This window comes from Triturus cristatus, chromosome 3_1, assembly GCF_964204655.1.
Source record: "Triturus cristatus chromosome 3_1, aTriCri1.1, whole genome shotgun sequence".
NCBI classification, from domain to species: Eukaryota; Metazoa; Chordata; class Amphibia; order Caudata; family Salamandridae; genus Triturus; species Triturus cristatus.
The window spans coordinates 753604673-753621204 of NC_140583.1; positions in this window are offsets into that span (position 1 = coordinate 753604673).

Consider the following 16532-nt stretch of genomic DNA (forward strand, 5'->3'; position numbering starts at 1 on the left):
GGGAAAAAGAGAAAGTCTTCTGGTAAGCAGACAAAAGATTTTTTAAACAATATCTTCAAAAAAAAGAAAAATGTACAAAATGTCTGTACTGGAAAGAATGTTTTAAATAGAAAACAACAGGAAAAAATTGAGAATTTAGTTAATGCAAATATACCTTCAGAAACAATAAAGATTAACTTAAAAAGAAAAACAGCGTTTAAAGAGATTCGTAGAAAAATGTTTCAGAGAAGAGTTATGTCAAATTTGATAAAGGATGTGAAGAAATATAAGAAAAAAGCTAAATTTTATAAGAGAAAAAAAGAAATTGAAGCCATTGCAGCAAAGGCTTTAGAATTAAAAAGGAAACTATTCATTTTAATTTTGAACAGGATGCGTACATTAGATAAAATGGTCAATGTACTGAAATCACAAAGCAAAAGGAAAAGACTAGTGAAAAGAACAAACTTTTGTAAAGTGTTTTTAGGAGAATGGATGCATAGTTCAAGTAGTGAACCTTTTTTTAATGAAGAAAGTTATTTTCAAAGTAATAGTTTGCTGCATGCAGTTGACACCAGAGGTCATGCTTATGAAGTGAAAAATGGTTGTATAATGGAGAAGGAGAAAATGGTTCCAAGAGATGAGGAACAAGTGATGACGGATGAGGCTATGGGGAGACGTCCTAAAGCCCCAGTGTACACTTGGAATTGTAGTAGTATTTGCACTGTGCGTCAGGAATCTATTGATAAATTTCGTGAGTTTCTAAGAGAATATAGTAAAAAAAGTGTTAAACAGAAGATTAAGGTACTTCAAAGTCTAGATCCATGCAGAGTGAGAGAGAATACTGGTTTGCAGGGACATTCTCTGGCTTGTCTATCTAGAAAAGTGTGTAAAAGTGTTTTTCATCATTTTAGGATGATGGCTGTTCATCATACTGAAATGAGAAAGTTTGTGAGACGATTGTATTTTGCTAAAAGTCCAGCAATAAAGTTAGATGAATTGAATAGGGCTCTGTTCCGTGGATCGGTATCAGATGTAGAGAAGGTTACTGATGAAATTCAGTTTTGTTACTTTGGTCCAGAACAAGAAAGTGCAGAAAAGTACACAGTAAATGAGGAAGAAGTGGAAGAGAATGTAGAACCCTCTGTGAGTAAGAAATGTATTGATCACATAACAAAATTTGAATAATCTCTAATGAAAGACCAAATATTACTTGTATTTGTTGCCGCAGAACTCATTATAGAAAACAAACCAGGAATGTTGATCTCTACAGAAAAAGTGAAAATGAAGAAAATTATAAGTGGAAGGATTTTGCCACATATATATTTCTTGAAAATTGTTTTGAATTGGGTGAAGATCAGCGTATTTGTAAATACTGTTACAACAAGTTAGAAGAAAATAGAATGCCGACCAGAGCTGTACATAATAATTTAGAATTGGATGCTATTCCTGCCGAACTTTCTGAATTAAATACATATGAGTCTATACTTATTCAATGTGTTCATCCGTTCCAGACCATAGTACGTATGGAGCCCAAAACTGGTAAATTACCTCCTTCAGATTTACTGAGAGGTTTAAAAGGTAGAGTGGTGTATTTGCCCTTGGATTTGAAAAAAATATGGAAACTATTGATGCAGATACTTTGGAAACTGAACCATTAGTAATTCTGGTTAATGGTGTACCTACAAAGAATAAGAAGATTTGGCAGGAGCTGGTAGATGTACGGAAAGTACAAAGAGCAAATTTGTATGTGAAAAGGAATAACAAATGGTATGAATCAATTTATATAGAAGAAGAAGAAGAAGATTTACAAGAAGACACAGAAACACCAACTGGACAAATTGAAAAAGTGGACAAGTCAAAGGAAGAAGAAATTTATGAACATTTTAGCATACATCCTCTTCATTCAAAAGAAGTTATGGGAGACAATATTGATCTGTTTCAGATGAAGAAAGCAAAAGGAACTCCTGTGAGTGTATGGGAGGAGAGCTTGGAAGCTCGATGTTTTCCCCAGCTGTTTCCTACAGGAAAAGGAGGACGATACGACGAACGTCCAGAACAGATTCCAGCTTCTGAGTATCGGACTACAAGACTATATGCAGAAGATCCAAGATTTCGTCAAAGTATTCTTTATTTGTTCCATCTTTTATTTGAAAGCGACTTGTCTGCATTATCTTATGCAGTAAATCACATTTTAAAAAGTGGAGTACATTTACAAAATGTGTCTGCTAAGTATTTTATGGAGAAAGTGCAGCACTGAGATGATCATTTGGAAACACAACTGATCAATCTGATGGCTTGTCAGCGTGGGACAAATGAATATTGGTACCGACGCCATGGTGAATTAAAATGCATGTTACGGAATTTAGGAACACCAACATGGTTCCTTACCCTAAGCTGTGCTGAGTACGCTTGGGATGATTTACTGGATTTTCTACGAGAGGCAAATTCAAACATTAAAAACATCGAATACAAGACAGCAGGAGAACTGTGCTCATTGGATCCGGTTAATGTTTGCAGATATTTCAATCATAGATTTGAGGCTATGATGTCTTTCATCTGCAATAAAAAAAATCCACCTCTTGGAGAAGTAGTAGATTTATTTTGGAGAAAAGAGTACCAGGCAAGAGGTGCTCCTCATATTCATATGCTGTTGTGGATCAAGGATGCCCCAAAGTTTGGAACAGATACTGATGAAGCAGTGTTATCTTTCATTGAAGAATATGCAACATGTGCTATACCAAAAAGCACAGAAGAGAAAAAGTTAAAGGAGCAAGTTTTACGTTTCCAAAGTCATCGGTGTGGAAAATACTGTCGACGGAAATACAAGAGCAAAGATAAATACTACACTAAATGTCGATTTGGATTTCCTAGACCTGTTCTTTCAAATGGAAGAGTAAACAGTTGTATGTCATCTGTGAGACATACTATTACAAGAAAATCACCTAAGAATACCTACAACCTTAAAAGAAAAGAAGAATCAAAAAATATAAATGACTACAACCAGTCATTTTATCCATGTGGAATGCTAACATGGATATACAGTATGTAGCTGACAATTCCATTGCTGTTGCTCGATATGTAACGTCTTACATTACTAAATCAGAAAAAAATGAATTGAAAGAAATGTGGGAAGAGATTTCTCACGAGAAGACTGTCAGTAAGAAGCTGTACAGTTTCAGTTTAAAGATGTTATCACATCGAGAAATTGGATCCTACGAATGTTCAGATAGGTTATCTTCTGCAAGTCTCTACTCGAAATCACGAAGAATAATTTGGGCAAGTTTAGGCCTTGCAGCAATGAGAAATCGGGTACTGAAATCTGTTGGAGAAATTGAATATTTGGCCGAGAATGACCCAGAAAGTACAGATATTTTGAAATCAAACATGTTGGACACATATTATCCCAAGAGATGTCTTCATCTTGAGAACATGTGTCTCTATGAAGTGCTGCAGAACTACATTTATTCACGGAAAGCCACAGAAGACATCAACAATGGAAAATATAAAGTCATTGGTGAGGAAGGATGTTTGGTGAAGCAAACAAAAGGAAGTTTGATAAATCACAGGAAGCTGAGTTGCGACACTACTGACAAAAAGGAATTTTACTACTTGGCTCTTTTACAGCTGTTTAAACCATGGCGTACAGAGGACGAACTACTGGGAGAATTTCAAAGCTATGAAGATTCCTTTAATGCTTGCAAAGACAGCATAGAATGCAGTACATTCACAAATTATGTGCAAATGTTAAATGAAGAAATTGAGCAGGAAACTACAATTGCAGCTGAAGTAGCTAGAGACAGTTCTCAAGACAGCCAAAGTTCTGGAACACTCAGTCAAGATCCCCTAGGACAACCTATTGTTGAAAATGAAGCTGCAATAGCTATGACTGAAGTGGAAACGGCTATGAATCAAGCTCAAGAAGAATTTATAGACTTACCAAATTTGGAAAGACAACCGAATGAAGAGCAGCAACAAATTTATGAAGAGATCAGAAACAAAATTGATCACGGATTACTACATGAAAAAAAAGAGTGCTCATGCACATCATGTCAACCAATCAGGATGTATGTAAGCGGACAAGCTGGAACTGGAAAAAGTTTCTTAATAAAAGTCATCAGAAGCTACCTACAGCAAAAAACGGATTTAACTTTGTCTTGTGTGGTTACTGCTCCAACTGGGTTAGCAGCATATAACATAAAAGGAATCACCTTACATCGTTTGCTAATGTTACCAGTGGAGCATGAGAACAAAATACAATACCACAAGCTAACTGGAGAAGCATGCTTGGAAGTTTCAAGAGTATTGAAGAAGATGCAAGTTCTCATTATTGATGAGGTGAGCATGGTATCAAACTTAATGCTTGCCTTTGTGCATTTAAGAATGCAGCAAATTCTAAGGACAGACTATGACGTGTTATTTGGTGGAAAACATGTCATAGTTTTTGGGGATCTTCTACAGCTTACTCCAGTTAAAGGACAACCAGTGTTTAATACTGTGACACATGAAGACACAAAAAAGTCATTGGGAAGCATTGGTAATGCAAATATTTGGTCCTTCTTTGAGTACAAGGAACTTACTACTAATATGAGGCAAGCAAACGAGGAAGAATATGGAAGTATTCTGAAAGATATCAGAGTTGGACTACTCACAGAAGCTGGCACGAAAGCATTACAGAGTCGGTTGCTACATAATTTATTTCCAAAGGAAGAAATAGTTGCAGAGAAGATATACAAGAACATTGCAGAAAAGAAAAGTGTCATCTGCTTAATGCCAACTCTACGTGAATGCTCAATATTCAATGAGGAGCTTTTGAAATTGGAAAAGGAAGAGATTAAGAAATTGGAAGCAGTGGACAAAATTCAGCATAAAAGAATTACTATTACATTAACAGGCAAACTGAAAAATAAATTGGATTCACTAGAGAAGAACATTTCAAAAACTGCTGGATTAGAAAAAAATCTATATGTTTGCATGAACTGTAGAGTATTTTTAAGGAGAAATTTGGATGTTGAAAAAGGTTTAGTAAATGGAGCTATGGGAAGAGTTGTGGGTTTTATTAATTATCAGAAAAAAGATGGAATTGAATGTTTAAAAATAAAATTTGATCAGATAGAAGAAGTTATAGACATTTGTCGTTGTACAGTTCGTTTCATGCTTGTGAAAGACTTATATGTACGTAGGAAACAGTTTCCGTTTTCTCTAGCATATGCTGTAACTATTCACAAGTCTCAAGGATTGACTGTAGATTGTGCATTTGTAAACATTGATTCAACTGTGTTCAAAGAAGGTATGGCTTATGTAGCTTTGTCACGAGTGAAAACTTTATCTGGTTTATTTATGATAGACTTTGATGACTCAAAAGTTAGTGCTGATGCAAACTGTGTAAAGGAGTATAATAGATTAAGAAGAACCTATGCTCCTCATTTAGGTCAGTATCCTGTGTTGGAGAAACGTGTAGTTCCTCGAAAAAGGAGAATTGAGAATATCTGTAATGAGAATGTAGAGAGGAGAAAAAAAAAGAGGAGTGATGTAATTGCAAGCAAAAAGAAAAAGGAAAATGTTGAAGAGGTTGTAGGTTGTCATTTTGAAAATAGCTCTGGTGTCAACTGCTACGCTAATGTAGTGCTGAATGTTGCATTTTATCTGGAAAATTAGCAAGAGCAGATAATAGTAAATCAGAGAAAAAGATTCTGTTCTGAGTTGAGTCTCCTGTTTCAAAAGCTGAGTAATGATAAAACTCAAATAGAAAGTGCTACTGAAATAAGAAAACTTTTAGATGTATGTTCAGGACGAACACAGTTTTCTCAAAATGTACAGCAAGACGCACAGGAATTCTTGATGTATTTTCTTCAGGTACTGGAAGAAGAAGGGGTACCCATTGAAAATATGTTTGGTGTCTCTTATAAATGGGAACATAGTTGTGAAAACTGTTTCAATACATGTGGCTCTAATGTTGATTCTGAAAGGTTTATTTATTTAACATTGCCAGACAGTAAAACAGTCACTTTTGCTAAATTAGTTAAAGATGCTAATCATAGCATGGAATGCGGTGAGTGTAAATCTGACATGTTTTCAACGTTAATTTTAAAGGAATACGGACAGTATGTAATTTTAATGATGCAACGATGTAGAGCTGATGGTTCAAAATTGGATACTTTAATAAAGAAGTTTATAGGACAGCAATTATCAATTTCAGGAAAAACTTTTGTAACAGTTGCAATAATTTTCCATGAAGGACCTACTGTAACTTCTGGACATTACACAGTTTATCTTAAATGTGAAAAAGGCTGGACACTGTGTAATGATTCCCAATTGATTTTCAAGCAACGTTTGCCTTTTGATTTAGCAAATTCCTATCTAATCTTTCTAAAACCTACATTTTAGAGAGAATTGGCAAGATCTGTACAAAACAATTTTTCCATTTTATTGGATTACCATTGGAATTTTCAAATAAAAAGATTTTTCAAATTACCATTTGGCCTAAAGGAAAGGTAACCAATTGTATTGTGGACTTATTTAATTACTAATTAATCTTTCGGAAACCAAAATTTTAGAGAGAATCGGTAACATCTGTACAATTTAAATTTTGGAATTTTATTAGATTACCATTGGAAATTTAATCAAAAAAGAATTTTAAAATTACCATTTGGCCTAAAGGAAATGTAACCAGATGTATTGTGGAGTTATTTGAGATATATTAATTTTGTGATTATGCTTCTGAAACAAAATTGTCAGACGGTATTTTAAAGAAATAGTTATTGTTATTAGATGATATTTTTTTTGAATATTTTGCATTTCTATAATGTTATGTTTTAGTGAGAAGAGATTCTGGGCTTTTTTAAAACAATCTTTGAGATTGTTAATTTTTTTTTGCCCGCTGTTAAGTGATGAATGCAATTGCTTTCACGATTTATAGTGAAATGCAATATATTCTGAAAACAGCAAAAAAAAAGGCAAAAAATTGTTTTGGGAAAATATGTAAATACGTGTACTGTATTATAAAATGTTTTATTAAATATTAATACTTTTTTCTTTTTTTTCAGATTGAGAAAGAACATTTTCGAAAAATAAAACCATTTTTATAAGCAATTTCAATTAAATTTAAAATTATAATTTAATTTTTGGGTGGGTCAGGTAAGTCAGAAATTAGATGGTCCCTTTCTTCCACTTCTCCTCAAACAGATTTTCAGAATTTAGTTATTAATCCCTCAAGGACCTTGTAATGTGATAATTGTTTTTTAGTGTTTTTTAATAAAAAAAAAAAAATAAAGTTTTTAAGAAAAAATTTTAAAAAGTTGAGAGGTAAGGTTGGCTCTTAAAAGAGCCGTTGTGTTCATGCAGGGACAGAGGAAAGGAAGAATGGGAACATTAGCTGGTAGGACAGATGTGCTGGTCTATTTTGTTGTTAATGAGGGGAAGACTGGTCTCCCTATCAACAATTAGACCATGGCAAAATGAACACCGCATAGTAACCCTCGCAAACCGATGGTTAGTTTCCACAGGACCAGAAAGAGGTGAATCTGCCCCCACAGATGAAGGGCTCAGCTGAGCTTCCGAAGAAGGACTCGGCTGAGCTGCTGTGGATGTGCTTGCTCGACTTACTGAAGGGTTGCCGCTAGTATGTCGTGCATGTTTTCCTAGGATGTACATCCTCAAGGTGTCTCAACATAGTGTGATTCCCGAAGGAATACTTCTTGTTGGGATTACCTCTCGAAAGTACACGCTGGCACAGCTTGCAAGTCACCAAGGCAGCATTGACTTTTTTCTCGCCCTCAGGAAAAGTAAAATACTCCCATATAAAAGAGCTCTTCTGTTTCCTCTTTCTCTGCCTGATGGTGGTGCTGCTAGCCTCACTCTCAGCAGAAGAGTGCTGGTCTGCCATCGTATCCCAAAGACAAGTCAGCTCCTTCTCCTAAGGGATCACAAGCAGAAATGAGGGGAATGGGTGTGGTGTAGGAGAGTTCTAGAACTGAAACTACTTTGAACCAATCAAAAGTTTTGTTTCTTGATCACATGACCCACCGTGCGCGTACGTTACGCTTACGGTGCGCTTACGGAGCGCTTACGGAGCGCTTACGGTAAAAGTACGCATGCGCGTAAAAAAGACACGCGCTCGCGCGCATGCGCATAACGGGCACGCCCCAACACTTCCGCGTAACGTGCGCGTGTAGCGTACACGCTTACGCGCCACGTACGCAGTTCGCACGGCTACGTAAATTGCGTAACCATACGCAAAAAGAGTAGAAATATTACGAACATTACGCAAACCGTACGCTTACCGTAAGCTTACCGTACGCGTAATTAAAAAAAAAAAAAACACTATGTATACAAATATATCTTACCTGTTTGTTAAAAAAAAATGAGAAAAAATAATATAATGCAGAATTTTTAAAAATTAAGCATAGTGTTTTAAGAGAATATAAAGTAAAAAAAAAAAAAAAAAAACTTGCAAATAAAAAAAAAAACACGTTAAATATAAGAATTTGTATTAAAAAATCCATACAAAAACAATGAAAAAACCATGGGAATCACACATGTTATAGGTAAGAATTAGCATTTAAAAAACCATACAAATTCACTGAAAAAACCATGGGTTTCACACACGTTATAGTTAGGAATTAGCATTTAAAAAACCTTGCAAATTCAGTGAAAAAACCATGGGTTTCACACACGTTATAGTTAGGAATTAGCATTTAAAAAACCTTGCAAATTCAGTGAAAAAACCATAGGTTTCACACACGTTATAGTTAGCTGGACATTTCACTCGTAAAAAACCAATGAAATTCCCCCGTTATAGTTAGTTAAGCTAACTATAACTCGCGCACCCGCAATCCACTGCTATTGACGTCACATCACTCATGACATGGTCAGTGACATCACTCATGACATCACTGATGACATCTCAAATGACATCACTGATGACATCATCCAGTGAATGTGTATTTTAATGAAAATTAAATATGTTTTATATATGTATATCTCACGGACGATAGAAGAATAAATGGGTATATAAGTGTCTAAATGGATGATTTGTTTTTGAAAAATTGATTGTATAACTGACTGATAAAGTGTATCTCAGTGAATATATGGCTTACAGAGTAATGTTTAAATATGTAATTATCTGTATCAGTCTCTCACTTTGTGTATAAGTGGCAGCATGGGTTGGTGAGTAGCTACGTGGGTATCTGAGTTCCCCGACAGGTGTAGCATTACCAGTTGCCAGAAAAAATACACCTTTCAAACGGAAATCAACATTTAATCCTATAATGCCAAGAGACAGTATTGACATTTTTAATGAGCAAGTTACTAATGAAATTAAAAAACTGAATTACAAGCTGAATCAAAGAAATTTGAAATGGCATCCCAAGGACAGGCAGCTTAAAATATTATTGAAAAAACTACAAAGCAACAAAAATGTGATTGTCAGAAGTGCAGACAAAGGAGGCAATATTGTCTTATGGGACAGAACACAATACATGAAAGAAGCACTATCCCATCTAAATGATAGAACCTGCTACAAAACCAGCAACTGGGGTGCAATAAAAACAATCCAAAATGACTTTTATGGCAAATTATTGGCTTGGAAATGCGCAGGAACGTTAACTATGGATGAATACAAATTCATTCACAAAGAAAACCCTACTATACCCAACATCTATTTCATCCCGAAAATACATAAAGATGCCAAAAAAACCCCGGGTCGACCTATCATTTCGGCTCAAAACAGTTTGTTGGAGAATGCCAGCCAATACATAGACTTCTTCCTTCAGGAACTAGTACAATCATTACCCACGTATATAAGAGACACTAGCCACTTTCTGCAAAAAATTAACAATTTTGAATGGCATGAAAATTATCTACTAATGACTTTGGACATAGTGTCTCTTTATACGAGTATAAGGCATATGGATGGAATAAGAGCTTTGGAATATTTTCTAGGGAAAAGAAATCCAAGACTTTCTGCGCATAACATGATGATAAGTGATTTAACTCAATTTTGTCTGCACAATAACATTTTCCTATTTGATAAAACTGTCTACCAACAAACACGGGGCGTGGCGATGGGGGCCAGCTTCTCTCCCAGCTATGCATGTCTTCACATGGGCTGGTGGGAGGAGCTGGTCCTCGGCGTGACGCATCGTACGGTGGTGGAAAAACATGTCAAATTGTTATATAGATGACATTTTTCTTGTTTGGGATGGATCTTTGCAGGATGCTCATAACTTTATCAATAGCCTCAACATAAATGAAATCAACTTAAGCTTTACGGCAACAATCGATAAGCAGAGCATACATTTTTTAGATGTGGAGGTTTATGTGAATAATGGTAAATTGGAAACAAAGGTTTTTAGAAAATTGACGGCAGGAAATTCAGTATTACATTCATCGAGTTTTCACCCACGCCATTTGATTAACAGTATCCCCTATGGGGAAATGTTAAGAATCAAACGTATCTGTAGTTGCATGTCTGATCTGCAAAAGGCACAAGAAGATTGTAAAAAAAGATTTCTAGAAAGAGGGTACAACAGAAAAACCATAGATTTAGCCATTGCAAAAACGATGAAACTAGAGAGGGAGTCACTTCTGGTTATCAAACCCAAAAAGGATGCTACTAATGAGTTGCGATTAATTACCACCTATAATTTACAACATAAAACCATTAGAAGTATAATACAACGCAACTGGCCAATAGTGTTAGATGATCCAATAATAGGATCACTGCTGCCAAAAAGCATAGGATTAACTTTTAGAAGAGCTCCCTCAGTAAGTAATAGTCTAGTTACAAGCAGCCCAGAGGTGACAGAACCGATAAATTGGCTCTCTCAGAGAAAAGGTTTTGTGACTTGCAAGAGCTGCAAAGCATGCATTCATGGCACTAGTAGAAAAACCTACAAAACTCCATTCAACGATGAAGAGGTGGAAATAAAAAAAGCTCTACACTGCAAATCGGATTACGCCGTATACGTTTTAGAGTGCACCTGCAATCTTAAATATGTAGGTAGCACAAAACTTCCGGCTAACAAGAGAATCCTGCAACACCTTAGAGCTATTATCAATAAGGACCCCTCTTACCCAGTCGCCAGACACTTCCAAGATAAACACAATAGCGACCCTCAGTACCTGTCATACTATCTGATTGATGCTGTACCTAAAAATAGAAGAGGAGGGGACAGAGAGAATGCATTACGCAAACTTGAGACCCGGTACATTTTAAATCTAGACAGTAAGATACCGGGAGGCCTCAATGCCACTGAGGATCTTTACACCTGTATTTAAACGGGTCATTCTTTGATGTGCCAGTTTTCGTACAATGCAGTTTGTCAATATACTTACAAGCACTTATACCCTGGTAATAAACAATTTCCAGTTCCCCTCAATACAGATTTATATTGATTTATATTTATATTTATATTTATATTTATATTTATATTTATATTTATATTTATATTTAAATTTATATATACACATATTCTATTTTTAGTCAGATCGAGTCTGCAAACCGATGTTACCATGTTAGGTCCAACTATTGGCAGTCGCTTGATGCCCCCATGTTTAGATCAAATTTTAAATCACATATAAAAAAACTTTTCTTCTTTCTTATTTTAAGTATATTCATTGAGCACGTGGTGTTACACTACACTGAATTTTAGCATTTAGGCATGGTTAAGCAACATCGACCGGCATTACGTTTCCTTCATTCCATAAGTTATTTAAATTATTAACGACGCCCCATGCATTTATGCGGTGACAGTTCAAAGGGGATAAACGCCAACATTGAAACGTAATTTTTAGATGTATATGATAGAGCTTTGTTTTAACATGAAATTTTATAGCCATATTAGGCACATTTAAATTTTATGCATTGTGATGCGATTATTTATTAATGTGTTTTTAACGCTTTTCTATTGAATGATTTTAGGCATTTATGTCTTCAATAATATTTAACCTGGAATCAAACTTATTTGTATTATGTCCAGTGTAGTAACAAAGCTCATACACACTCTTACGATCTTAAGTATTTTTACTTGTAATTAATTAAGAGTATTTTGTTGCTTTCCATGCTGCTATTTGCACTTTGCACTTTTGACACTATAAAATGGCGGTTGAAGCCTAGAAGCGTTGTCATGTGATCAAGGTCCAGGAGGGACCGAAACGCGTCATGGCCGACTAAGCAAGGAATAAATGAATTTGCACTGAACTGTGGTCCGTGCCTGCTTTTTGTATCCCGGAGACTGGGGAGAGGAGTAAGCAGCATAATTGCATATATATATATATATATATATATATATATATATATATATAATTGCACAGTTTTCGGTTTTGTATGCATTAATGACTACATTATGTTCTTTGTAGTTTGTTTAAGCCCATCCAGGGCATAATTGTTTATGTTTATGTGAGTATAATGCATAGCGTGAACCCATTCCAAGATGGATGACACCTTCACTGAAGTAAGTGTAGGTGTCCCTTGTTGATGTCTCTTAATGCAAAGATATTTAAATCTGTGGTAAACTGGCGCCGGCCTCTATTGACAAAGGCGGCAAGCCGAAACGCGTCTAGTGTGTGTGTAGACCTTTCAATTAAATACTTGAGAGGAGCGTTCTTGTGAGTGCTGGTGTTTTTTGGCCACGAGCGGGGGATTTGGAATCCGCACGGTTTCCGTCACCGTGCATGAAAGCACCCGATCGCGAGTGCAGGGCTCAAGACGGAGCGAGAGCACGATATATATATATATATATAAATAGTACAATCTCCACACTGTCACGAAGTTTCTGCTTTCACAGCTATGCCAACGCGAAAGAAAAGGAGAAACGGACCCTCACGGCTCAGGCAGGAAGATTTTATTTCATTTGACTCTCCCTCTGCGACGCGTTTCGAGCACTGAGTGCCCTTGATCACACACAGAGTATTGCATCCGCCATTGTTTTTACCAATTGCATCATAAATCACCTGACCATCACCTAATAAACATAGTAGAGATACTTCGCTTCTCACATCATGTGTTGTTACGAGGTAGGTACATAGGGCGAAACAAACTAAATTGCACTTGTAAGCTGTTATTTTTAAACTGCGTAAAATGCAGTATTGTAAAATACATTTTTACAGTGGATAATATAAATATAATAAATACATAGAAATATCGCTAAGAACATTTTCTATATAAAAATATATATACATTTTTATATAAAAATATAAAACCACTTAAAACTACAATGTAGGGCATAGTCACTTGTAAACATTCTTAATAAATATGTAAACAAATCATTTGTGCAAAATGGATCAAATGTGCAAAAATTCGCAAATTATGTAACTGTCCCTTTCACATTCTTAGTGCATCAGTTTGTTTCCTTCTAAACTGTAATTTTATATCAGCATTAATGCGTGACACCTTTAACCTCATAGATCAATCTGTTGTAGCGAGATCAACTTCCTAGTTTTATATTTGTGTTTGCTTCTTCTGACTAATCTCAAAAAAAACTGTGGGGTATTTTATGTGTAATCGAAAAACTTTATTGATACACATCCCTCACCCTTTGATATTAACTACCCTCTCCATGCAGAAAAAAGCAAATAAAAAAAAGGGAGAAATATATATGTATTGTGACTATTTGTGAAATAACTAATCATACAAAGTGAAAAAAGATTGTTTTTACAAAGGGAAAAGACTAATATAATATCAGGAATTCCAAAGCTTCCAAAGAATACTCGAAAACAGAAATGAAAATAGTGAGATAAAAAGCACTTATCCTTTAAACTTGCATAGTCTGAATCCTCTGAATATTCAACCATTCATCTTAGGTAGCTACATCAGTATTTTGTTTTTTGTATAGTTTATAAAAAATTGTACATATCTTCGGTAGTGTTTAACCCATTTGGATTTTTGCTGTCCAGTTCTAATATCATGCGTGTTTCTAACTTCCTTAGAAGTTTTTCTCTGTTGCCTCCCCTTCGTAAGGGACCTACTGCATTGATGACATAGTATGATAGACAGTTCAGATCATTGTTGTGAACTGACTTGAAATGTCTGGCGACCGGGTATGCACAATCGTTATTTACAATGGCTCTGAGATGCTGCAAGATTCTGACGTGTACCTGCAGCTTGGTGCTACCCACATAGCGTAAGCCACAAGTACACGTCAAAACATAAACAGCATACTCCGTCTTACATCCATAACTACCCTCAATCGCAACCGGAGCATCAGAGAAGGGAGTTGTATAGTGTGTAGTATTAGTGCCAAATTTACAGGTTTGGTTTGAAAAATCCATCGTCCTTCTTTCCAAATGCACAAAACATGCCCGTAGAACTCTTAACTTTTGAGAAGAATGTTCTAAGAGATCTTGACAATCTAGACAGGAAGAAACCCTTCATGAAATGGAACCTGTCAAAACAAGAAACGGAAGCTCTGGATCACCTGCAACATAACAAAAATCTCATAATCAAACCGGCGGATAAGGGAGGAGGAATAGTCATCTGGCAGAGGGACAAATATGAAGCCGAAGTACACCGCCAACTAATGGACAAAAAATACTACAGGAAAACGAATGAAGATTGGAACTCGAAGATAAAAAGTAAACTTCTTCCCATTATCAACACAGGCAAAGAAGAAGGTTGGCTGACAACTAAAGAAGCACATTATTTAATCAACGATAATCCCAGGACACCCATTATGTATGTCCTCCCAAAAGTGCACAAAGACCCCAGAAACCCTCCAGGGAGGCCTATAATCTCAGGAGTAAACTCGATACTGGAGAGACCAGCAAAATATGTGGACACTTTTTTAAAACCACTGATCAAAGACACTCCAAGTTACGTGAAAGACACTATGCAGGCTATCATCACGCTCGAAAATTTTCCATTCGACAAAGAAAATGAAATCCTCGTAACCCTGGACATTGTCAGCCTATATTCAAATATTCCCCAAGAAGAAGGCCTAGAAGCAATACAAGTTTTCCTAGACAAAAGAGTTCGACCGCACACTGTGCCAACAAACCATCTTGTCCAATTAGCAGAAATTTGTCTCAAGAACAACTTTTTTTCCTTTAATGATACCCAATATCTACAGGTTACAGGAACCGCGATGGGATGTCCCTTCGCTCCAGAAATGGCCATAATGTTTATGGCCCTATACGAGGAAAAATGGGTGTATAATAACAACCCATACGACGGCCACATAAAAATGTGGCGTCGTTACATCGATGATGTTTTCCTCCTTTGGAGAGGTGAGATACAAGACTTAGAAGCGTTTGTGACATGGCTAAACAACAGGAGTCCAAACATTCAATTTACCACGAACCATCACAGAACAGAAATGAATTTTCTGGACCTACTCATCAGACACGAGGATGGTCACCTCTACACAACACTGTACACCAAAAAAACAGACAGAAACACATTTCTCCATTTCTCAAGTTTCCACCAACGTAACCTACGTGAGAATCTCCCTTACAGCCAATTTTTGCGAATTAGGAGAAATTGTTCGAAAAAAGAAGACTACTTTGAGAATGCTAGCTTTCTAATGGAGAAATTGCTAAAAAGGAACTACCCTAAAAAACTTCTGAAAAGAGCACTAAAAAGGGCATGGTATACGCCCAGAGATTCCCTTCTATCCCCAAGACCAGACACAACAAACCCAAAACTGGTATGCGTCACCACTTTTTCCAACAGAACAAATGATATGCAAAAGATCATTCGGAAAAACTGGGACACAGTAAAAGGAATTCAAACATTCGCACAGATACCAATTTTTGCTCTCAAAAAAACACCAGCATAAGAGAAAAATTGGTACGCGCAAACACCAACTACAAACAACCAGGGACATCATTGAGATCTATGCTTTCACTACCCCCTATAAAAGGCCATAAAAAATGCGGTACATGCGTATCATGCGACAGCACAATAGAAGGAACAAAGTTTGAGTATGGGCAAAAATACATGATTCACGAAGATTTTACCAACTGTAATACACAAAACGTCATCTATTGTGTTTTATGCCCATGCAAATTGGCCTATATCGGAAAAACGACACAACCTGTGAAAAACCGCATCTCGCAACATCGATCAAGAATCAAGTGCAAAACTCATAATGCACCAATGGTCTCCCACTGGATTGAAAAAAATCACAGCATAAACGAACTCAAGTGGACAGTTCTACGCCATATTCAAGGCAAGAATGTGGACGCAACCCTTTCGAAAGTGGAAGCCAAAACAATAATGTTCCTAGGTACCATAGACAATGGATTAAACGAAATGACAGAAATATCGAACATCATCTGATAGGGGCCAGACATGTCACCTCTCTGAAAGTCCAAGCACCACAACGCAACAACCAATCCATAACACAATTGAGTAACTAACACCGGCCAAAAGAGAAAGCACATCAGATGCCACATGAACTCGTGTAGAACTTTGGATATATTTACACACTCAGTATCCAGCAATGCCAAAAACAACAGCAGACAATGACTAACCCCAGCACCAGGAATGAACGAAAACTCGAAATATAGTTCAAGGAAGTGAGAGGATCATAACATCAGTGTGCCAACAATAACAT